The sequence below is a fragment of the Scyliorhinus torazame genome, chromosome 5, assembly GCF_047496885.1.
Source record: "Scyliorhinus torazame isolate Kashiwa2021f chromosome 5, sScyTor2.1, whole genome shotgun sequence".
Lineage (NCBI taxonomy): Eukaryota > Metazoa > Chordata > Chondrichthyes > Carcharhiniformes > Scyliorhinidae > Scyliorhinus > Scyliorhinus torazame.
The window spans coordinates 259,578,756-259,603,743 of NC_092711.1; the positions used below are offsets into that span (position 1 = coordinate 259,578,756).

The following is a 24,988-nucleotide window of genomic DNA, read 5'->3' on the forward strand; positions in this document are numbered from 1 at the left end:
AGAGGCCCCCGCGGTGATTCTCCGCCATCAACTGCCCGAGTTCTTGCCGGCATGGTTCACTCATGGTTCCACACGGCGGGCACTCGGAGTGGTGGCTGTGGACACAGTCCGCGACCGCCCTGGTGGGGGACAGGCCTCCAGGACGGGTAGGCTCACGATCGGAGGCCACCGATCAACGGGCGCGTGCAAGGGGGGGTGGGGAGCTCATGTGTGGGGGCCGGCCCGCTGCTGCTTGCAGCCGGAGCTGCGTGGACCACTCTGGGGCCCTGCTAGCCCCCTTCAAAACGGAGAATCCCTTTGGAACTTCTAGAAAAAAGTCCAGAGTGATTCGCACCCGTTTTCTTGCGGACGTGGGGACATAGCCCCATTATCAGAGAATTCTGCCCATTGCATTTTAAACTCTTACAGCCAGATTTTCATCCCATCAGTTCGAATGGGATTAAAAACGATATACTGGAGGCATAAAGTCCCCTCATCAAACAAATCTTCAGAATAGTTCAACATTATAATTGTTGTGAAGCACAGAATAACTTTGGCAAAACTGATGCAAATAATACAGCATTAGAAAATGTTTTGCTTTCCTTTCATTTGCTCAATTTTCTCTGTGTGCTTCTTTCTCAATGGCCTGACATAGGTCAATAGGAAAATAAAAAACATACAGCTTGTCTGTGACAACTAGTCCACATTATGCAAGTGGTATTAAGGACATGAAAATAACAGAACTCTTTGACTCATAAAACAAAGTTTTGGGATGTTTTTTGATCATAAAAACATCTTTAGTTTATTAAAGATTATTATTAGTTGATGCCAAGAGTGCAACTGAGCAACATTAACCATATCCCATTTCTCCACAGAATTAACACGGAGTACACGCTGTGTTGAAACACAAGTCAAGCGTCTTGATCAATCTGGGAACCATCCTGAAAAATTGGGCACCATGAATAGCCATTCATCTTTGGAAAAGCAGATCGAAGGGTCCAGGAAGATTGGTGAACCCTTTAGCGATACTCAGCAAAAACCCATTATCAAATCTGCCCAAAGGCTCCACAAGAAAGATCCGAGCATCAATGCAGGAATCAAGACTAGACTCTGCTACAAAGGTTCCCAGAGCTGCCACATGTGCCATGTTAAATCACAATGATTATAAATGATTCTCCAATATGCTGCATCAGCAGTTGGTGAACTTCTTCACCAAAACTGCACTTGAAGATGAGACCCAATGCCTGCACCCATATTTGATGCCATGTAAACATCATTATTTTAAATATATAAGTTACATTTCTCTGGGCCACCTCATAACTGTCCAGTCAAAATTCCACCCTCACCCCCACCATGTACCATCACGAGCTGTTTTTGATCACACTTGTTCTCTATGTGACAGGCTGTTCATTTCTCACTCCTCCAGTCTATTTTTCTCTTCTTCACAATCTAACTTTCTCAAGTTGGATGAATCTGGGCTGTTGTGTGGGAGTGAGGGAATGAGCGATTAAGGGCGAGTATTGCAAAGTGTCGGTATCATTGAATGCTGAGAAATATTTGTCTTCTGCATGTTGTAGCAAAGTTAAAGAGGAAAATGAGAAATAGAGGTTAATTTCCAAGGAGAAGAGCTCGTCATTTTACTAATTGAAGAAATAATGAGTGTTGTGTATGATAGTTAATAGAGGAGAAATAGTATGTCTTGACAAACCTTCAGCTGGCTCAGCTCCTCCTACTTCCTCATCTCTAAAACCACTGACGGTATGTGTCCCCAGGGTCTGCAAACCTTCTTCCTCTCAAAGGAAAGGAAGTTTCAAATTTAGGAGTCCACCAACTGTTGTCAAACTCTCCCAGCTGTTGTGGGATGTCTTTTCCTTTGAAATTAATGCAAATACTGTGAAATAAAATTGAATCGCTTGAGATACAGTAAAACCCAGGTGTTTATGTGGAGGGATGGCTGGAGTATGTACCAAGCAGTTACAGACTTTGAGAGATTTTTAAAGTAAGGATGCCATTGCAGGAACACTTGCAGCAACAACAGCAACAAAAGCATGCATTTATATGGTGTCATAACAAGGTGCTTAATAGGGGTGATTGTCAAACACATTACACAAAATCCATGAAATGGACAGAAGAGGGTTTAATTTAAACAGTTCTGATTTTTTTCTCTCATTACTCGTTCATAAACTGAAAGGTGTTTTTATTATGATTTCCCCCTTTATAAGCAGTGACATATTTCCCAATCTGTCAAGTTTTGGTGTGATCCAATATCTGCTAATAATCCCACGGCAAACTCCAGATAGGGTAAACTCGAGTATTTGTCTATTTGCACACACGCAAAATGCAGGAGGGTGTGTCACCACCCTGTGCATTCATACAATAAATGAGGAATAGAGAACAGTCTACAGGGCAAATATCACAAAGCAAAGAATTACTTTGACAAGCGAGTCCAAAATCAATGTTCAAAGGTGTATTACTTCACAGAAGTCAGCAGGCAGAAAGCCGATGCTGGATAATTCACTTTTCCAGTAGAGATGATGTCCACATTGAGACAGGCACACAGAGATGACTTAATCTTCGAGATGATGGTATAGAAGTTCAGAAACCCCAGGAGAAATATTGTGATGGGGGTCAGTCAGGCATTCAAACCTGGACAGGGTCACTTTTCTTTGCTGCTGCTTGAGAGATGACAGACTGATTTACAGTACAGCAAAACAGTAAAGCAGGTTCTCCCAGCTAAGTGAGTCATGTCAAAGAAGACCCGCCTCTCCATTCGGCTTTCACAAAGAGTGTATATTCCTTTGTCTGGGTTCCATTGCTAATGTTCCACCTATTACAAATTTGAAAGCAAGGTTGCAGTGCTCTTTGTCCTAGCAGAATATTCAACTCCAGTTGGCCCGGCTTGACATATAAAATAAAAATGACCTTCGCATAATTCATTTTGAATTTGGTCACTGCAGTCCACAGGGGTCATTAATATCTCCTCAGTGATAACCAAGTGCTTCAAGATTATCTTCAAGATTGTGAGACTGACTCCTATTGTTTGAAGGTGGGGAAGGGGCAGGAATTTAAGAGCTTAGGACCTGAGTTGCTGAGGGCAAGATCACCAATTCTAGAACACGGCACGGTGGCACAGTAGTTAACACTGCTGCCTCACAGCACCAGAGACCCGGGTTCAATTCCAGCCTTAGGTGGCTGTCTGTGTGGAGTTTGCACATTCTCTGAATGGGTTTAACTCTGGGTGCTCCGATTTCCTCCCACAGTCCAAAAATGTGTAAGCTAGGTGGGATCATGGGTATTGGGCGGGGCATGGGCCTAGGTAGGGTGCTCTTTAAGAGGGTCGGTGCAGACTTGATGGGCTGAATGGCCTCCTTCTGCACTGAAGGGATTCTGTAAAAAAGTCAAAGAAATCAGGAATGTGCAAGAAGCCAATGATTTTGCAGGTTTTTAGGGTTGAAAGAGGTTACAGAGATAAGGAGAGGTGAAGACATTAAAGGATTTGAAAACAAAGGCGATAATTTCAAAACTGAGACGTTGCCAGACTGAGAATCAATGTCGTTCAGCGAACATCGACAGGTGAACCAGTGCGATATTAGATGTGCAGCAGTGTTTTGGATGAGCTCAATTTACAGAGGATGCAAGGTCAGAGGCTGACCAGGAAAGCCTTTCAGGTCACAGTTGATGGTGGAAAGATATCATGCTGCCTCCTTTGCACTTAAGGTAAGGAATTCTATAAAGAGAGGGGAAGTCATTGTAGATGACAGACATGCTTTTCATAATGTATTCTTCAGAGAGTATATTGTTAAAAAGTGCTTTATTATGCCTGACATGGAAGGGTCATTACCCATATTTCTGCTCTGAAAGGCAGTTATGGGATTATAAATACACAATTTCAAACATGGTACTTTCGTCTAGTGGCGCAGGTGTACCTTCACTGTAGCCTTCCGTCTCTTCATTCCAAATAGTTTCCCTCAAAGAATTATTATTTAAAAAAATAAATTTAGAGTACCCAATTCATTTTTTTCCAATTAAGGGGCAATTTAGCGTGGTCAAACCACCTACCCAGCACATCTTTGGGTTGTGGGAGCAAAACCCACGTAAACACGGGAAGAATGTGCAAACTCCACATGGAAAGTGACCCAGAGCCGGGATCAAACCTGGGACCTCGGCGCCGTGAGGCAGCAGTGCTACTCACTGCGCCACCGTGCTGCCCGGTCCCTCAAATAATTAAAATGGCAGAGGAGGAGGCCACTTGGCCCATGGAGTCCATGCTGGTTTTACATGGGCAGTACGGTAGCACAGTGATTAGCACAGTTGCTTCACAGCTCCAGGGTCCCAGGTTCGATTCCAGGCTTGGGTCACTGTCTGTCCTGAGTCTGCACGTTCTCCCAATGTGTGCGTGGGTTTCCTCCGGGTGCTCCGGTTTCCTCCCAGTCCAAAGATGTGCGGGTTAGGTGGAGTGGCCATGCTAAATTACCCTTAGTGTCCAAAAAGGTTAAGTGGGGTTTACGGGGATAGGGTAGAGATGTGTGCTTGAGTAGGATGATCTTTGTAAGAGCCGGTGCAGACTCGATGGGATGAATGGCCTCCTTCTGCACTGTAAATTCTATGAAATACCTAATGTTACGACTAGTAGGAGGAGTGTGCAGTTTTTCTATCCCCACTACTCCACAGGTCATTATAAAATGTAAATGTTTAAATCACTCACCAAAACTATCAATTGTTTACCTTCTCTAATGCTAGTCCTAGAGTAAGAACCTCTAACCGGGCTGCTTTCAATAAACTCAGAATAATTGAGTTATTGTGAAATGAAACTGTTTTTAAAAAACAAGTTGCAAAACTGGTTAGCATTCAATTTGTAATCGGGAAGTGTAATTATAAATACACATGCAAGAACACACAAAGCAAAAGACAAGACAAATAAAGTCTCTGCAGAGGTTGGCATATGTTTATGAAAAAGGATAAAGTTAGGAAAGCTCTTGATGATTTAGTGTTCCTGCATGTGAAGACAGACGTTGCCTGGAACTCCTTTCCAAAGGATTGTTGGTGAACCATTCTCTTTTTTAACTTTTGCTTGTTGCAGTTTTGCAGGCTATCAAAATGAATTATTCTGAGATGAGAAGTTGTTCCGAGATGAGAATTTTCTGGCTTAAGGTGAACACTTACTCTGGACTGTAGACAGGGAGAGAAAGAGAGATAGAAAGACATATATATATATATATATAAAGAAAATAACTTGGACTGGATTCTCCGTTCCTGCTGGAAGGAGAATCGCCGGGTCTGTGCTGGACATGCGCAGGGCTGGCAAGCTGCAGCCACGCATACACCTACACCCCTCACACACGCCCGATCGCGCCTGAAAAGATGGCGGCGGTTGTGCTGGACCATGTACCCGACCACCCCAACCCCAATGTCCACCTGCCGCCCACCCCCCACTACTCCCCCCAGCCCTGGCAGACGCCCCCCGGCCAGCGGCATGACTGCCGGTGACCTATGGCGGTGCTGGACACTGTCCGTACGCCCCCCTCCCAGCTGCCACCACGCCAGGCTCACGACCGTTGAGACCACACGTAGCCCTCACCGTCAGGGACTCAGTCCATCGGAGGCGGAGCATCGTGGGTGGGCCCGATAACGAGGTGCGAACACCGTCGCACTGCGCGCGTTGCAATGATGCCGATTTGGAGGGGGCTGAGCATCGCAATTTTGCGCCAAACCGGCACCTGCCGCAATTTTGGCGTCGGGGGCTATACACCACCTGATCGCCATTCCCAATTTTGGTGTCGGGTAACGGAGAACCAAGCCCCTTATCTCCCCGTGTGCCTTGCTGGTGACTTAGCTTAGATTATGTGATAAAAAAGCTTGCTCACAAACCAAAGTAAACTTCTAACCTTAAAAAAAAACCATAATTCAATTTCCTTCCAATATTGTTAAAAGCATAAAGTTCTTGGAAATATGGATTCCTAACATGCCTCCACCCTTAAGAAATGAAGCGCTATTTCCAAATGCTTTTCATTGGAACACTGACTATAACTTGATTCATTAGTCTTTGAAAAGTGACTGGTGTATTTTGAACCTAAATGGCATCACTCAGCATTGGTATAGCCCACTTGGCATGACAGATGTTGAAATCTCCTCAGCTCATGATGTTAAGGATTTTTGCCAGTATCCTTTCAAATAAATCTACCTTAGTAAGGAATGTGGCACTATCAACTCTCAATTTTGAGGGATTGAGTTGGAGTCTGTTTTTGTTACAACATTAACCGTTCTGTAATCTATGCAGAACCCGGTTTGCCATCAGGTTTAGGCACTGACTCTACTGGAGAACTCCAACAGCTTTGGCTAGCTTCAATTAGATGATTTTCCAATATATATAGAATTTCTGCTTTCACCCGAGCCTGTATCTCTGGGATTAAATAAGGAAGTTGTTTGATAGAAGATTTCCCTACATCCACATCATACGCAGCTAAAGTTGTACACCTGGTTTACCCCTACAAATTTCTTTAAATTTTCTAAGTAATCTCATTAGATCTTTTTGTTGTCCTACGTAAGTATAAGTTAATATATATATGTATATATATTTTTTATAAACATTTTATTGAGGTATTTATGGTTTTACAACAACAAAATAAACAATGTACATGAATTTATAAACATAGTGCAAACTAATGAGTCTTGCCCGCCCAAACAAAGCCAGTGATTACCTTGTTGACCCATTTTAAAAACGACCACGGAATAAAGATGGGGAGACACTGAAACACAAACAGGAATCTCAGGAGGACCGTCATTTTCATCGTCTGCACCCTCCCAGCTAGTGACAACGGAAGCGCATCCCATCTCCGAAAATCATCCTTCATTTGGTCCACTAGTAGGGCCAGATTTAGCTTGTGCAGCCGTTCCCATTCCCACGCCACCTGGATGCCTAGATACCCAAAACTTCCCCCTACCACTCTAAACGGCAGTTCCCCCACTCGCCTCTCCTGTCCCCTCGCCTGGACCGCAAAGATCTCACTTTTCCCCATATTTAGTTTATACCCCGAAAACCGGCTGAATTTCCCCAGAATCCTCATAATTTCTCCCATTCCCTCTGCTGGGTCCACTACATACAGGGCTAGGTCGTCTGCGTAAAGCGAGACTCTGTGTTCCACTCCCCCTCGGACCAGCCCCTTCAAGCCCCTTGAGGCTCTCAGCGCAATTGCCAGCGGATTTATGGCTAATGCGACCAACAGTGGGGAGAGGTGGCATCCCTGTCTCGTCCCCCCGATGCAGCCTAAAATAGTCCGATGTTGTCCTATTTGTCCGTACGCTTGCAACAGGAGGCTGATACAACAACCTGACCCAGTCAATAAAGCCCCGCCCAAATCCGAACCGTCTCAGTACCTCTCACAGATATTCCCATTCTACTCGATCAAAAGCCTTCTCTGCGTCCATTGCGACCACTACTTCCACCCCCTTACCTTCCGGGGGCATCATGATCACATTTAACAACCTTCTTATATTGGCCACCAACTGCCTTCCCTTAACAAACCCTGTCTGGTCCTCCCCAATAACGTCCGGTACACAATCCTCAATCCTATACGACAAGATTTTGGCCAGCAGTTTGGCATCCACATTCAATCGGGATATTGGCCTATAGGACCCACACAGCTCCGGGTCCTTGTCCCGCTTCAGGATCAATGAGATCATGGCCTGTAACATCGTTGGGGGAAGCACCCCACGCTCCCTTGCCTCATTGAATGTCCTCATCAACAGTGGCCCCAATAACCCAGAGAACTTTTTATAGAACTCCACTGGGTACCCGTCCGACCCCGGGGCTTTACCCTTCAGACCCTCCGCTATCTCTTCCAACCAGATCGGGTCCCCAGCTCTTCTACCAACCTTCGGGAAATTCAGCCCCCCTAAGAAGTGCCTCATCTCCTCCGGCCCCGCTGGGGGTTCCGACCCATACTGCCTACTGTAATACTCACTGAACGCCTTATTCACCCCTGCTGAGTCCCCAACCCGGCTCCCGTCCCCATCCTTTACTTTCCCTATCTCCCTGGCTGCCTCCCTCTTTGGAAGCTGCTGTGTAAGCAAATACATATATATTTTTAAATAAATTTAGAGTATCCAGTTATTTTTTTTCCAATTAAGGGGCGATTTAGTGTGGCCAATCCACCTAACCCGCACATCTTTGGGTTGTGGGGGTGAAACCCAGGCAGACATGGCTATCCTAATATATCAGGATGGTTGATAACTGGATAGTATGAGGTTCAATTGGTGAACTGCCTAAGGCTCCAGCTGCCTCACTCTCACTGATCTTTCATCTTCCACTGTCCTCACAATCTCACCTATCTGCTCCTTCTTTTCCTCCTCCCTATGATGGTTTTAATATATTGATTTGACACAGACAAATCTTTTTCCTGAGATCTGCAGTGTCTATCAAATAGTTTACTTTTCCAAGTCTCTTAATGACCTCGCATGGACCACTGAACCGAGCTTTCAGAGATTCCCCTTGTAAAGGGAATAACATTATATTGCATCCCCCGGTTGAAATGTATGGGGCTCAGCGTGCTTATCCCCCCCATCCCTCTATCTTCGTTTGTGAAATAATTTTAAGATGTTTTTGAGTTACTTTGCAGGTTCCCATGAGCCGTTCCTGGAACACTCACATATAATCTAACATGGGACACATTGCTCCATCCTAAAAACTTTTCTTGACTTAATTTCCGAGGATCTCTTACCTTATATACATAAATTAATTTGAAAAGACTAAAATTTGGTAGCTTCATTTGGTGAATCTTGGTAGCAAACAAAAAAAAGTCCAATCCTTTGTCCCAAACATGGGGAAATATGAAACAATATGCTTTAGAACATAGAACATAGAACATTACAGGGCAGTACAGGCCCTTCGGCCCTCGATGTTGCGCCAACCTGTGAAACCACTCTAAAGCCCATTTACACTATTCCCTTATCATCCATATGTCTATCCAATGACCATTTGAATGCCCTTAGTGTTGGCGAGTCCACTACTGTTGCAGGCAGGGCATTCCACGCCCTTACTACTCTCTGAGTAAAGAACCTACCTATGACACCTGTCTTGGATCTATCTCCCCTCAATTTAAATCTATGTCCCCTCGTGCTAGACATCACCATCGGAGGAAAAAGGCTCTCACTGTCCACCCTATCCAATCCTCTGATCATCTTGTATGCCTCAATTAAGTCACCTCTTAACCTTCTTCTCTCTAACGAAAACAGCCTCAAGTCCCTCAGCCTTTCTTCATAATATCTTCCCTCCATACCAGGCAACATTCTGGTAAATCTCCTCTGCACCCTTTCCAATGCTTCCACATCCTTCCTATAATGCGGCGACCAGAATTGCACACAATACTCTAAATGCGGCCGCACCAGGGTTTTGTACAGCTGCAACGTGACCTCATGGCTTCGAAACTCAATCCCTCTACCAATAAAAGCTAACACACCGTACGCCTTCTTAACAAACCTCTCAACCTAAGTGGCAACTTTCAGGGATCTATGTACATGGACACCGAGATCTCTCTGCTCATCCACACTGCCAAGAATCTTACCATTAGCCCAGTACTCTGTCTTCCTGTTATTCCATCCAAAATGAATCACCTCACACTTTTCTGCATTATACTCCATTTGCCACCTCTCAGCCCAGCGCTGCAACTTATCTATGTCCCTCTGTAACTTGTAACATCCTTCTGCACTGTCCACAACTCCACCTACTTTAGTGTCATCTGCAAATTTACTCACCCATCCTTCTATGCCCTCCTCCAGATCATTTATAAAAATGACAAACAGCAGTGGCCCCAAAACAGATCCTTGTGGTGCACCACTGGTAACTGGACTCCAGTCTGAACATTTCCCATCAACCACCACCCTTTGTCTTCTTCCAGCTAGCCAATTTCTGATCCAAACTGCTAAATCTCCCTGAATCCCATGCTTCTGTATTTTCCGCAGTAGCCTACCGTGGGGAACCTTATCAAACGCTTTATTGAAATCCATATACACCACATCAACTGCTTTACCCTCATCCACCTGTTTGGTCACCTTCTCAAAGAACTCAATAAGGTTTGTGAGGCACGACCTACCCTTCACAAAACCGTGTTGACTATGTCTAATCAAATTATTCCTTTCCAGATGATTATACACCCTATCTCTTATAAACCTTTCCAAGATTTTGCCCACAACAGAAAGAAGGCTCACTGGTCTCCAGTTACCGGGGTTGTCTCTACTCCCCTTCTTGAACAAGGGGACTACATTTGCTATCCTCCAGTCTTCTGGCACTATTCCAGTAGACAAAGATGACTTAAAGATCAAAGCCAAAGGCTCAGCAATCTCCTCCCTAGCTTCCCAGAGAATCCTAGGATAAATCCCATCCGGCCCAGGGGACTTATCTATTTTCACACTTTCCAGAATTGTTAACACCTCCTCCTTATGAACCTCAAGCCCTTCTAGTCTAGTTGCCCAAATCTCAGTATTCTCCTCCACAACATTGTCTTTTTCCTGTGTGAATACTGACGAAAAATATACCTTTAGCAGCTCTCCTATCTCCTCGGACTCCAAGCACAACTTCCCACTACTGTCCTTGACTGGCCCTACTCTTACCCTAGTCATTCTTTTATTCCTGACATATCTATAGAAAGCTTTAGGGTTATCCTTGATCTTACCTGCTCTTCTTAGCTCTCTCTTTAGGTCCTTCCTAGCTAACTTGTAACTCTCGAGCGCCCTAACTGAACCTTCACGTCTCATCTTTACATAAGCCTCCTTCTTCCTCTTGACAAGTGTTTCGACTGCCTTAGTAAACCACGGTTCCCTTGCTCGACCACTTCCTCCCTGCCTGACAGGTACATACTTATCAAGGACACGCAGTAGCCTCGCGTTGGCCTATCTACATACTGTGTCAGGAAACCCTCCTGCACACATTGTTAATTTAATCATTGTTCTGAGACTTTGATACCTTTCTAAAGCTCCCTGTGCCTGTGGATGATATGCCATTGATAATAACTGTTTTAGACCTAAAATACTCATTATGTTTTGAAAAATTTGAGACATAAAATTGGAACTTTAATCTGACAGAATCTGACAGAATCTCCATCAGAAGTCTATGTTGAGTAGAAAATTGGGTTAACTTCTCAACCATGACCTTAAGCAGCTGTAATTGTCATATCCATTGGAGTAAGCATATACTATTGTCCCACTTCCGTTTTTGGTAACAGTCCAGCACAGTCTACTAACACCCTACTAAATGGTTCCCCAAAAATTGGTATGGGAATTAAGGGCGCTAGTTTAATTGTAGGTTGTGGTTTCCCCACCATCTGGCATGTATGTATGGCATGTTTGACAAAACTGTACCATGTCCTTGTGACAACCTGGCCAGTAAGAATGTGGTTATCCATTCCTGAGTTTTCCATATCCCTACATGCGCTGCCACAGGAATTTAACGTGCTACCCATAATATCTCGTTGCAATATTTGAGCGGTGCCATGATCCGAGGTCTTCACTTCCATCATTCAAATTCCCTTTTTAACATAATATTCTGGAACTTCCTCAGCTTCAGTTTGGGCTGATTGTAATACCTTACTTCTGGTCGCCACACTACCAGAAGGATGTGGAGGCTTTAGAGAGAGTGAAGAAAAGATTTACCAGGATGTTGCCTGGTATGGAGGGCATTAGCTATGAGGAGCGGTTGAATAAACTCGGTTTGTTCTCACTGGAACGATGGAGGTTGAGGGGCGACCTGATAGAGGACTACAAAATTATGAGGGGCATAGACAGAGTGGATAGTCAGGGGCTTTTCCCCAGGGTAGAGGGGTCAATTACTAGGGGGCATAGGTTTAAGGTGCGAGGGGCAAGGTTTAGAGTAGATGTACGAGGCAAGTTTTTTTACACAGAGGGTAGTGGGTGCCTAGAACTCGCTGCCGGAGGAGATGGTGGAAGCAGGGACAATAGTGACATTTAAGGGGCATCTTGACAAATACATGAATAGGATGGGAATAGAGGGTTACGGACCCAGGAAGTGTAGAAGATTGTAGTTTAGTCGGGCAGCATGGTCGGCACGGGCTTGGAGGGCCGAAGGGCCTTTTCCTGTGCTGTACATTTCTTTGTTCTTTGTTATTTTAACTCTGGATTGGCTTGTTGAGCCTCAACTAAAGGAGATTTACTAAACATCTCTTTCTGATTATCCAAGTCTTTAAAGAAAGTTTTAGCAAACCAAATATCTATCTGTCCTTTCAGTTTGACTTACGATGATGGACTTTGCTGAGCCATTGCTTGGGTTATCACACACAAAGGAAAATTACCTGGCACCTTTTTCTGCAACTGCTCCATTTTTATAATCTCAATTGAGCTTTCCACAGTTATGAGAGAAGCCATTACTTTCGCTCCGGCTGAATCATTTCTAGGAGTAATTCAACTCTGTCTACAGGCAACTTCTGGCCAACCCCTATTGTCCCTGGTCCAGGTACTTAGTCACACTCCAAGTGCACCCGATACAAAAGTATGGGAATATACATCCCGCGAATACCATTTATTAAAACTTTGACTTTTAATCCACTCTCTCGTTATGCCTTTCTCTAGAAAAGTGAGTAGCTCCTGTTTCTCTTAATATAACTATATATTTAGCAGACTCATTTGAGGGATAAGGGATTACTCTTTCCTCCCTTGCTAACTTATCTCTCTGGAGGTCAAGTTTTCTCATTTCCATTTCTCTTTCTTTTTCCTTTTCATGTTTTCTCATCTATCTTTTCCCTCAATTCAAAGTTTTTCAGTTCCTTTTCACATTCAAGCGGCTTCATTTGCAACTGAATCTTAATAAACTGGAGTGGTGACATAACAAATTCAAGTGTCTCCTATTACTAAATTCTAAATGCTGGGTAACTATTTTAATCATATCGTTCTTACAAAATCCTGCTTATATTTCTACCTTCACTATAGCTGCTAACACTGTTTGCCGTAGTCAAGAGTTTCAAATTATCCACTGTTACATCATCTACTCCCAGAAAAATCTAAGCAGCTTCCAAAACCATTTTAGTTTACTAATGTATGAGAAACCTGTTATCTGTCCGAGTATTAATCAGTATCCAATCACCCATTGTCCACATTTCAAAATGTCGCAAGAGCCCCCAGTCTATGTTACGACAGGATGAAGGTGTGGGCAGATTCACAAGTCCCACGGGTCGCTCCATAAGTGTAACTTTTTAAGTCACTCACCATAATGGCCATTTCTTTACCTTCACTATTGCTAGACCCAGGCTTTTTCCAATAAATTCAGAATAACTGACAATGATACAAAGTTTAGTTTTTAAAACAAGTTGCAAAACATACAATTTGCAATCTGGAAGTGTAATGATTTACCCTTTTTAAAATCCCACCCCACATACAAAAAACAGAGGACAAGTCAAATTGGCCGGGATTCTCCGGTAGCCGGCGGGCAGGCCGTACCGGCGCCAAAGAGTGGCGTGAACCACACCAGTCGGGCCCCCCTGGAAGGTGCGGAATCCTCCGCACGTTCGGGGGCTAGGCCGGCGCTAGTCTGGCCCCCCAGGGCCAGATCCTCCCATGCCCCCTCGAGGACTCGGTAGGCCCCCCGCAGAGCCAGGTCTCGCCGGTACAAACCTTGTGTAATTTACGCTGGCGGGACTGGTCAAAAAACGGGCGGCCGCTCGGCCCATAGCGGAGCGGAGAATCGCCGGGGGGGGGGGCACTGCCAACGGCTCCCAACCGGCGTGGTGCAATTCCCGCCCCCGCCAAAAAAACAGCGCTGGAGAATTCGGCAGCTGGGGCGGTTCTCACCCCTGGCGATTCTCTGGCCTGGCGGGGGGCCCCAGTCTCTGCAGAGCTTGGTGTAAGGGCACATTTTATGAAAAAGGATGAAGTTTGAAAAGGTCTTGGTGCTGTCGATTTGGTGTTCCTGCATGCTAAGATAGAGTAGTTGTCTAAAGTTCTTTCCAAAGGATCTTCAGCGAAGTACTGTCTTTCTTAACTATTGCTTGTTGCAGATTCACAGGCTTTCAAAATATTCGTCAATGAGAATTGTCTGGCTGAAGGTGAACACTCACTGTGGACTGCAGGCAATACAGGGAGAGAAAGGGGAGCAATTATCCTTTACAGTTTGCTCCCTAGACACACACATACAGAGTTCAAAAAACATGTTGAGACAGAACTTCTCCGAGGCCAAGTGTTTTTCAGCCAATCAACAGGAGCCCGCAGCCTGGCAAAAGCTGTGCTTTCAAATTTTTTTTAACTCAAGTGAACAAAATAATTCTCATTTCCCCAGGCATCTTGCTGGTCATTTAGCTGAGGACATGTGATTTCTTGGACAAAGCAGCTTGCTCACCCACCAAAGTGAACTTGTAACCTTTTTAAAACAAACACTCGAAGCATGTCCAAATCATTCAATGTCCTTCCAACGTTCTAAAATAAACAGGTAGTTCTTGGGGATATAGATTCCTAACAGTGAACTATGAGTTTTGGAAATTATAGATGAAGGATCTACAATATTCTCACTCACCTAGGAAGGAAATTAAGTTGTAGGTTCAAGTTCCATTAGAAACATGAGTCCAAAATCTAGGTTAATACTCTAGCACAGTATCGAGGAAGCACTGTTGGAGCTGGCATCTTTTGGATGAAATATCAAACCAATGCCCTGTCTGCCCTCTCAAGTGAACACAAAAAATCTCATGGCATTATGCCGGTGAACAAGGGAGGTCTCCCTTATGCCCTCGTTAATACCTATGTTTCAACCAACATGATTAAAACACGTTATCAGACGTTGTTGATGGGACCTACTTATGTATAATTGATGCAGCATTTCCGACATTCCAAATACAATTACACTTTTTTTTTTAAAGTACTTAACTGTCAATGAAGCACTTCTGGCTGCCTTGCATTTGAGAAAGATATTTTACAAATCAAAATCTTTCTTTCTTTTCAACGGGCTTCAATAAAGCTGTATGGTCCTTGCTACCCAACTGCCTTCTTTGCAGTCTACCCAGGTGAAATGTTGTACCAGGTGGTACAGACAACAATCCGCCCCATCGCATCTGCTAGAAATTAAGGACTTAAAGAACAGCTAACTTACTGATTGACCATCAAAAAGGAAGAAACAAATCTCCCTGCTTAGCAGCTGCACAGCAGACTCAGGCACAGGGATTATTCTACAACTCTACAATGTAAATAATAATAATCTTTATTATGGTCACTAGTAGGTTACATTAACACTGCAATTAAGTTACTGTGAAAAGCCCCTAGTCGCCACACTCCGGCGCCTGTTCGGGGACACGGAGTGAGAATTCAGAATGTCTAATTCACCCAACAAGCACTTATTTCAGGACTTGTGGGAGGAAGCAGGAGCACCCGGAGGAAACCCATGCAGACATGGGAAAATATACAGATTCCACACAGACAGTGACTCAAGTGGGAATCGAACCCAGGACCCTGGCGCTGTGAAGCAGCAGTGCTAACCGCTGTGCTACCATGCCGCCCCAACACATGCTATATATGTCTTTCTTGGACTGACACCAAAAAGAACCATGGAAAATTTATGACAGCAGGCCAGATAGCCCTTCATTTCCATGTCGGTGAATGAAGAGCTACTTATCCCAGGGGTTCCCAAACTGGGGTCTACAGACCTGCGGGAGTCTGCAAAAGGCTTCCAGGAATCCGCAGAGCTGGTGTCTGCCACATGAACAGCAAATGCCAGTTTGAGAGGGGCAACCAACCAATTTCAAAAATAATTAGAGTAATGAAATAGGCCAATCAGAGCAAGGCTTCTTTGAACACTGGATGTTGACAGGCTGACTTGAGACTTTGCTCTGATTGGCTGATTTGACTTACTCCATCTCGCTGTTGTTGGACATAAAAGCCCGCATCCAAAAGCAAGGCTTGAACCTGAGGTGGGAGCCGGTGGCAAATGAGGCGATGAGAAGCAGCGCCAGCATGGAGAGGCGGAAGTGAGGCCTACCAGTTGGGGTGAGGCTTAGGGAAAGGAACAGGGGGTTAGGGTTTGGGCCTCGGGGAGAGGTGTGTGTATCTGTGTGTGTGTGTGAGAGAGAGAGAGAGAGAGAGAGATGAGTGTAGGTGAGAGAGAGGGGTGAGTGTGTATGAGGGAGAGAGGGGCGAGTGTGTGTGAGAGGGAGACTTTGTGAGAGAAGGGTGAGAGTATGAGAGTAGTGTGAGGAAGAGACGTACGTGTGTGAGGGAGAGAGGTGAGTGTGTGAGTGAGTGTGTGTGAGAGGGAAAGACAAGTGTTTGTGTATGAGGGAGAGAGTCTGATATGTGGATCAGCTTTCCAGCATCACTCCTCCCATTAAAAATGACAAAAATTGAGACTTTTTAATAAGAGAATGTTTTAATTATCAGATTACCCACTCCTAAAGTGGGTACTACGTCTCGGGTTTAATGTTAAGGGGACATGGGAGGGTGGCTTGGCCCGTAGTGAATATGAGGGGCCATCTAGTTGGTGAATGTATTTGTGACTGTATGCCTCTTTCTAATATATGCATAGATATTGCTAGAAAAGACTTGTTTACATTTGATTTTGGTGTTCACACTGGTTTTGCGGCAAAAAAAGGGCAACGACATTATGAGGACACTTGGGGTTCCCTGATGCTCTTGGGATGTCACGAGGGGTTGCGCGGCTCCAAGTTTGGGAAACCCTGATTTAGCCGAATCTCACCTTCCTGCATTAGATCTGTAATCCTTCAGGTTCATTAAAGTAGCAAGTCTGTCCAGGAATATTAGTACCCAATATGACCCTCTTTTGAGCCAATCCTCTGCTATTATTACAACTTTATATTCTCAATGGCTACCTGTGCTTGCAGTTCACCAACTTAATTTACCACACTTCACTCGTTCACAAACACCGTAAACTTACATTAGAATGTATTGCATTCCTGCTCACTCTAACATTATTTTTTGTTTTAGTATTATTTGTCTCTCCCAATTCTTTGTGAACATTCTTTTTATGCTCTAATATAATCTCTTTGTCCCCATCCCCCTACAAAGTTAGTTTATGTCCTCCCCTCCTCGCCCCAACAGAACTTGCAAATCCTCATAAGGACATGGGTCAAATCTCAATTCAGATGCAATCCAACCAACCAGTACATGTCCCATCTCCCCAAAACTGGATTCCGATGCCACAAGAATCTAAAGTCTTCCCTCCTCCACCATCTCTCCAGCCACACATTCATCTGCTCAATCCTCTTATTTTCATATTGTTTAGTACATTGAAAACAGCGCGGGAGCTGAGTGAGCCGGGACATTGAAAACAGCGCGAGAGGAGAGAGAGCCGGGAGATTTAAAAAGCGCAGGAGATTTAAAAAGCGCAGGAGCTGCGAGTCAGAGCGGAGATTTTAAAAGATCGCGGCCTAGTTTCGGAGGAGGAGGATCAGTCTCTGTCAGGGAGAGAACCTGAGAACATCTAAGACACTCAGAAGGTAAGAAGGTAAGTAAGTGATTTTTACTCATTTTTACTTTTATACCTTTTTCAAATTGTGTGTGTCGGGGGGAAACTGAAGTGACATCACAGCAAAGCTGTGACCTGAGTGGCTGGTTGGGAATCTACACTAAATTAAAAAAATTAAGCATTGGTAACGAATTAAACATAATCACTTAATTATAATTTAGAGGGGTATCTAAGCCCGAGATCGGAGAGTACTATATTTAGATTTCGCATTTATATTAGAAATCTAGTGCTAGGAAACAGATAGTTAACAGTAACTTTGAAAATTTAAAAAAAATATATAATTTAAAAAAAAAACTTTTAATTTTAATTAATTGACGCAATCTCAGTTAGAGGGGTGCAGTGCTCTGACTGTGAGATGTGGCAGGTCCGGGAGGCTACCAGCGTCCCAGATGGCTTCATCTGCAGAAAGTGCACCCAACTGGAGCTCCTCACAGACCGCATGGTTCGGTTGGAGCAGCAATTGGATGCACTTAGGAGCATGCAGGTGGCGGAAAGCGTCATAGATCGCAGTTATATAAATGTGGTCACACCCAAGGTGCAGGCAGAGAAATGGGTGACTACCAGAAAGGGCAGGCAGTCAGTACAGGAATCCCCTGTGGTTGTCCCCCTCTCGAACAGGTATACCCTTTTGGATACTGTCGGGGGGGATAGCCTATCGGGGAAAACAGCGGCAGCCAGAGCAGTAGCACCACGGCTGGCTCTGATGTTCAGAAGGGAGGGTCAAAGCGCAGAAGAGCAATAGTAATAGGGGACTCTATAGTCAGGGGCACAGATAGGCACTTCTGTGGACGTGAAAGAGACTCCAGGATGGTATGTTGCCTCCCTGGTGCCAGGGTCCAGGATGTCTCCGAACTTGTAGAGGGCATCCTGGAGGGGGAGGGCAAACAGGCAGAGGTCGTTGTACATATTGGTACTAACGACATAGGCAGGAAGGGGCATGAGGTCCTGCAGCAGGAGTTCAGAGAGCTAGGCAGAAAGTTAAAAGACAGGACCGCTAGGGTTGTAATCTCGGGATTACTCCCTGTGCCACGTGCCAGTGAGGCTAGAAATAGGAAGATAGAGCAGCTAAACACGTGGCTAAACAGCTGGTGTAGGAGGGAGGGTTTCTGTTGTCTGGACCACTGGGAGCTCTTCCGGGGCAGGTGTGACCTATACAAGAAGGACAGGTTGCATCTAAACCGGAGAGGCATAAATATCCTGGCCGCGAGGTTTGCTAGTGTCACACGGGAGGGTTTAAACAAGTATGGCAGGGGGCTTCGCACGGGAGCAATAGGTCAGAAGATGAGAGCATTGAGGGAGAACTAGGGAATAGGGACAGTGGGGCTCTGAGGCAGAGCAGACAGGGAGAAGTTGCTGAACACAGCGGGTCTGGTGGCCTGAAGTGCATATGTTTTAATGCAAGAAGTATTACGGGTAAGGCAGATGAATTTAGAGCTTGGATTAGTACTTGGCGCTATGATGTTGTTGCCATTACAGAGACCTGGTTGAGGGAGGGGCAGGATTGGCAGCTAAACGTTCCAGGATTTAGATGTTTCAGGCGGGATAGAGGGGGTAGTAAAAGGAGAGGCGGAGTTGCGCTACTGGTTAGGGAGAATATCACAGCTGTACTGCGGGAGGACACCTCAGAGGGCAGTGAGGCTATATGGGTAGAGATCAGGAATAAGAAGGGTGCAGTCACAATGTTGGGGGTTTACTACAGGCCTCCCAACAGCCAGCGGGAGATAGAGGAGCAGCTAGGTAGACAGATTTTGGGAAAGAGTAAAAACAACGGGGTTGTGGTGATGGGAGACTTCAACTTCCCCAATATTGACTGGGACTCACTTAGTGCCAGGGGCTTAGACGGGGCGGAGTTTGTAAGGAGCATCCAGGAGGGCTTCTTAAAACAATATGTAGACAGTCCAACTAGGGAAGGGGCGGTACTGGATCTGGTATTGGGGAATGAGCCCGGCCAGGTGGTAGATGTTTCAGTAGGGGAGCATTTCGGTAACAGTGTCCACAATTCAGTAAGTTTTAAAGTACTGGTGGACAAGGATAAGAGTGGTCCTAGGATGAATGTGCTAAATTGGGAGAAGGCTAATTATAACAATATTAGGCGGGAACTGAAGAACGTAGATTGGGGGCGGATGTTTGAGGGCAAATCAACATCTGACATGTGGGAGGCTTTCAAGTGTCAGTTGAAAGGAATTCAGGACCGGCATGTTCCTGTGAGGAAGAAGGATAAATACGGCAATTTTCGGGAACCTTGGATAACGAGAGATATTGTAGGCCTCGTCAAAAAGAAAAAGGAGGCATTTGTCAGGGCTAAAAAGCTGGGAACAGACGAAGCCTGCGTGAAATACAAGGAAAGTAGGAAGGAACTTAAGCAAAGAGTCAGGAGGGCTAGAAGGGGTCACGAAAAGTCATTGGCAAATAGGGTTAAGGAAAATTCCAAGGCTTTTTACACGTACATAAAAAGCAAGAGGGTAGCCAGGGAAAGGGTTGGCCCACTGAAGGATAGGCAAGGGAATCTATGTGTGGAGCCAGAGGAAAAGGGCGAGGTACTAAATGAATACTTTGCATCAGTATTCACCAAAGAGAAGAAATTGGTAGATGTTGAGCCTGGAGAAGGGTGTGTAGATAACCTGGGTCACATTGAGATCCAAAAAGATGAGGTGTTGGGTGTCTTAAAAATATTAAGGTAGATAAGTCCCCAGGGCCTGATGGGATCTACCCCAGAATACTGAAGGAGGCTGGAGAGGAAATTGCTGAGGCCTTGACAGAAATCTTTGGATCCTCACTATCTTCAGGGGATGTCCCGGAGGACTGGAGAATAGCCAATGTTGTTCCTCTGTTTAAGAAGGGTAGCAAGGATAATCTAGGGAACTACAGGCCGGTGAGCCTTACTTCAGTGGTAGGGAAATTACTGGAGAGAATTCTTCGAGACAGGATCTACTCCCATTTGGAAGCAAATGGACGTATTAGTGAGAGGCAGCACGGTTTTGTGAAGGGGAGGTCGTGTCTCACTAACTTGATAGAGTTTTTCGAGGAGGTCACTAAGATGATTGATGCAGGTAGGGCAGTGGATGTTGTCTATATGGACTTCAGTAAGGCCTTTGACAAGATCCCTCATGGTAGACTAGTACAAAAGGTGAAGTCACACGGGATCAGGGGTGAGCTGGCAAGGTGGATACAGAACTGGCTAGGCCATAGAAGGCAGAGAGTAGCAATGGAAGGATGCTTTTCTCATTGGAGGGCTGTGACCAGTGGTGTTCCACAGGGATCAGTGCTGGGACCTTTGCTCTTTGTAGTATATATAAATGATTTGGAGGAAAATGTAACTGGTCTGATTAGTAAGTTTGCAGACGACACAAAGGTTGGTGGAATTGCGGATAGCGATGAGGACTGTCAGAGGATACAGCAGGATTTAGATTGTTTGGAGACTTCGGCGGAGAGATGGCAGATGGAGTTTAATCCAGACAAATGTGAGGTAATGCATTTTGGAAGGTCTAATGCAGGTAGGGAATATACAGTGAATGGTAGAACCCTCAAAAGTATTGAAAGTCAAAGAGATCTAGGAGTACAGGTCCACAGTTCACTGAAAGGGGCAACACAGGTGGAGAAGGTAGTCAAGAAGGCATACGGCATGCTTGCCTTCATTGGCCGGGGCATTGAGTATAAGAATTGGCAAGTCATGTTGCAGCTGTATAGAACCTTAGTTAGGCCACACTTGGAGTATAGTGTTCAATTCTGGTCGCCACACTACCAGAAGGATGTGGAGGCTTTAGAGAGGGTGCAGAAGAGATTTATCAGAATGTTGCCTGGTATGGAGGGCATTAGCTATGAGGAGCGGTTGAATAAACTCGGTTTGTTCTCACTGGAACGAAGGAGGTTGAGAGGCGACCTGATAAGAGGTCTACAAAATTATGAGGGGCATAGACAGAGTGGATAGTCAGAGGCTTTTCCCCGGGGTAGAGGGGTCAATTACTAGGGGGCATAGATTTAAGGTGAGAGGGGCAAGGTTTAGAGTAGATGTACGAGGCAAGTTTTTTACGCAGAGGGTAGTAGGTGCCTGGAACCCGCTACCGGAGGAGGTGGTGGAAGCAGGGACGATAGTGACATTTAAGGGGCATCTTGACAAATACATGAATAGGATGGGAATAGAGGGATACGGATCCAGGAAGTGTAGAAGATTGTAGTTTAGTCAGGCAGCATGGTCGGCACGGGCTTGGAGGGCCGAAGGGCCTGTTCCTGTGCTGTACATTTCTTTGTTCTTTGTTGTAAACTGGAGATTATTACCTTCAGAGATCCTGCTCATTCGTTTCTTTCCTCGCCTCCAAAATTCTCCCTCAGAAATGCATCCTTTTTTCTAACTGTGTTGTAGGTACTGATATTGATCAGTCACTGGCTGTTCACACTCAGCCTCAAGAGTGCTCTGCAGCTGCTTAATAACATCCTTTCTCTTGGCATCAGGGAGGGGATATACCATCCTCAATTCATGGGCGCGATCCACCGGGCGTGTTACGCTCAATTGAGATCATAACATGGCTGGTCGATCCCAGGAGAGGTCTTCCGCAGCCTTTACGCCTTGCTGGATATGCCCAAGTCCCGCGAGGTGTCGGAATCAGAATCCCGCCTCCCCAGGGAGGCTGCAGCTGGGCTCCATTCACTGCTGGTCCTCACAAACTTGGACCAGGCGGAACCGCACCCGGGATGTCTCCCAGGCCATCGGAGCCCCCTAGGTGGCCAGGGTTGGTACGGGATGGTTCCCTGGCCCTCCTCCTGGAACACGGGCACCTTGGCACAGCCCAGCTGTCACCTTGGCACTGCCACCCTGGCACCATTAAAGTGCCTGGGTGGCACTACCAAGCTGACAAGAGTACTTCAGGATTCCAGAGTGGCAGTGCAAGGGTGCCCAGGTGGTGGGGTGGCACTGCCAAGGGTCAGAGCCTGAGCAGGGCCAGTCCCATGAAAGGAATGTGGAGGGGGTGTGAAGGGTTGGGGGGGGGGGGTGCAGGACAGGTAAATAGGGGCCTCTGGGTTGTTGGGGTGACAGGTGGGAGTCTTGGGAGGGTGGTCCTGTAAGGAAGAATGAGGGAGCCTGAAGTGTGTGTGTGGGGGGGGGGGGGGGGGGGGGGGGGGGTGCCAGGGACCCCATAGCAGGGTATCCTCACTTGGGGTGGTGTGGGGTAATGCACATGTGTGTGTGTGTGTGTGTGTGTGTGTGTGTGTGGGGGGGGGGGGGTGAGGGGTGACATTGTGTGGGAGGGGTGACATTGCCCATGGGTTGAGGGTGTGGGGGGGACCCACAAGCTCACTTAGAGATCGGGGCACCCTTTCAAAATGGCGACCCGATCTCGGAGTTCAGCTCTCCAGTGCTAAAGAAATTCTACGTGTGGCTAAACCGAAACCCCCAGGGCCCAAAAGGTGTCTAGGGGCCGTTTGATGGCGGTGGGGAACTCGCTGGCAGAGCCGGTGGGAAACTCCCTGCATAACCCGCCACAGATGAACTTCCAAATTTTTCCGTTAAATTCCGCCCATGTCTTTGGCTGTAGAAATGTCTGGCTGTTCCCCTAACAACAGAATCTCCTACCACTGTTGTTTTCTCAATCTTTCTCCTGTCAGCTGAGCTAGCTGTGGTGCCACGGACTTGGTTCCGGCTGCACTTCCCAAAGAAACATCACTTTCACCAGTATCTCCTGCACTACCTGTCCTCCTCGACAGTCACCCATTCCCTCTGACTGCATACTCTTAATCACATCCAGAAATGTGCTGTATGTAAAACTCTCAATCTCACGTTTGCACCGCAGTTTTCCTTGCTTATGCTCGAGTTCAGAAACCCGGAGCTCGAGCTGCACCATCTGATGACACTTTACACGTTATCCAGGATACGTTCCCATATGGAACATGCTCTGCACTCCAGGGACTGAGACACAGCACCATTCGTCTATTTATATTAACTGACTTAACCAAAACAGGCTTCAAATGTTTTGATTTGATTTATTACTGTCACATGTATTAGTATACAGTGAAAAGTATTGTTTCTTGCATGCTATACAAACAATGCATACCATACATAGGGAAGGAAGGAGAGACTGCAGAATATAATGTTACAGTTATAGCAAGGTGTAGAGAAAAGATCAACTTAATACGAGGTAGGTCCATTCAAAAGTCTGATTGCAGTAGGGAAGAAGCTGTTCTGGAGTCGGTTGGTACGTGACCTCAAACTTTGGTATCTTTTTCCTGATGGAAGGTGGAAGAGAGTATGTCCGGGGTGCGTGGGGTCCTTAATTATGCTGACTGCCTTTCTGAGGCAGCGGGAATTATAGATAGAGTCAATGGATGGGAGGCTGGTTTGCGTGATGGACTGGGCTACATTCAGGACGTTTTGTAGTTTCCTGCGGTCTTGGGTAGAGCAGGCTCCATACCAAGCTGTGATACAACCAGAAAGAATGCTTTCTATGGTGCATCTGTAGAAGCTGGTGAGGATCATAGCTGACATGCCAAATTTCCTTAGTCTTTTGAGAAAGTAGAGTCGTTGGTGGGCTTTCTTAACTATAGTGTCGGCATGGGGCGACCAGGACAGGCTGTTGGTTGTCTGTACACATAAAAACTTGAAGCTTTCGACCCTTTCTACTTCGTTCCATTGATGTAGACAGGGGCATGTTCTCCACTACGCTTCCTGAAGTCGATGACAATCTCCTTCGTTTTGTTGACATTGAGGGAGAGATTATGGTCGTCGCACCAGTTCACCAGATTCTCTATCTCATTCCTCTACTGTCTCGTCATTGTTTGAAATTCGACCCACTACGGGGGTGTAATCAGCAAATTTGAAAATCGAGTTGGAGGGGAATTTGGCCACACAGTCATAGGTGTATAAGGAGTATAGTAGGGGGCTGAGGACACAGCCTTGTGGGGCACCAGTGTTGAGGATGATCGTGGAGGAGGTGTTGTTGCCTATCTTTACTGATTGTGGCCTGTGGGTTAGAAAGTTCAGGATCCAGTTGCAGAGGGAGGAGCCGAGGCCAAGGCCACGGAGTTTGGAGATGAGTTTTGTAGGAATGATGGTGTTGAAGGCTAAGCTGTAGTCGATAAATAGGAGTCTGACATAGGTGTCTTTGTTATCTAGGTGTTCCAGGGTAGAGTGCAGAGCCATGGAGATGGCGTCTGCTGTGGACCTGTTGCAGCGGTAGGCGAACTGTAGTGGATCAAGGCAATCCGGGAGGCTGGAGTGGATTCGTGCCATGACTAATCTTTCAAAGTACTTCATGATGATGGATGTCAGAGCTACTGGACGATAGTCATTAAGGCACACTGCTTGACTTTTTTTTGGTACAGGGATGATGGTCGACTTCTTGAAGCAGATAGGGACCTCAGATTGTTGTAAAGAGAGGTTGAAGATGTTTGCAAATATCCCCGCCAGCTGATCCACGCAAGACCTGAGTGCTCGTCCGGGTACCCCATCCAGGCCAGTAGCTTTCCGTGGGTTGACCTTCGAGAAGGCTGCTCTGACGTCTGCAGTGGTGATCTCAGATACAAGTTCATCCGCGGCTTCTAAGGTGGAGGGCT

General features: G+C 45.9%; 1 protein-coding gene and 1 long non-coding RNA gene across 2 annotated transcripts in view; one reads left to right on the top strand and one right to left on the bottom strand.

Moving 5' to 3' along the window:
• The window catches only part of LOC140421081 (uncharacterized), a 72,417-nt gene extending 70,515 nt beyond the window's left edge, over nt 1-1,902 (top strand). Inside the window, exon 3 of the long non-coding RNA XR_011946662.1 lies at nt 855-1,902. This is a non-coding gene — a long non-coding RNA (uncharacterized lncRNA). The remainder of the gene's footprint in view (nt 1-854) is intronic.
• Nucleotides 1-24,988, bottom strand: part of LOC140421080 (MORC family CW-type zinc finger protein 4) — a 148,238-nt gene that overhangs the window by 11,392 nt on the left and 111,858 nt on the right. The window lies entirely within an intron of this gene.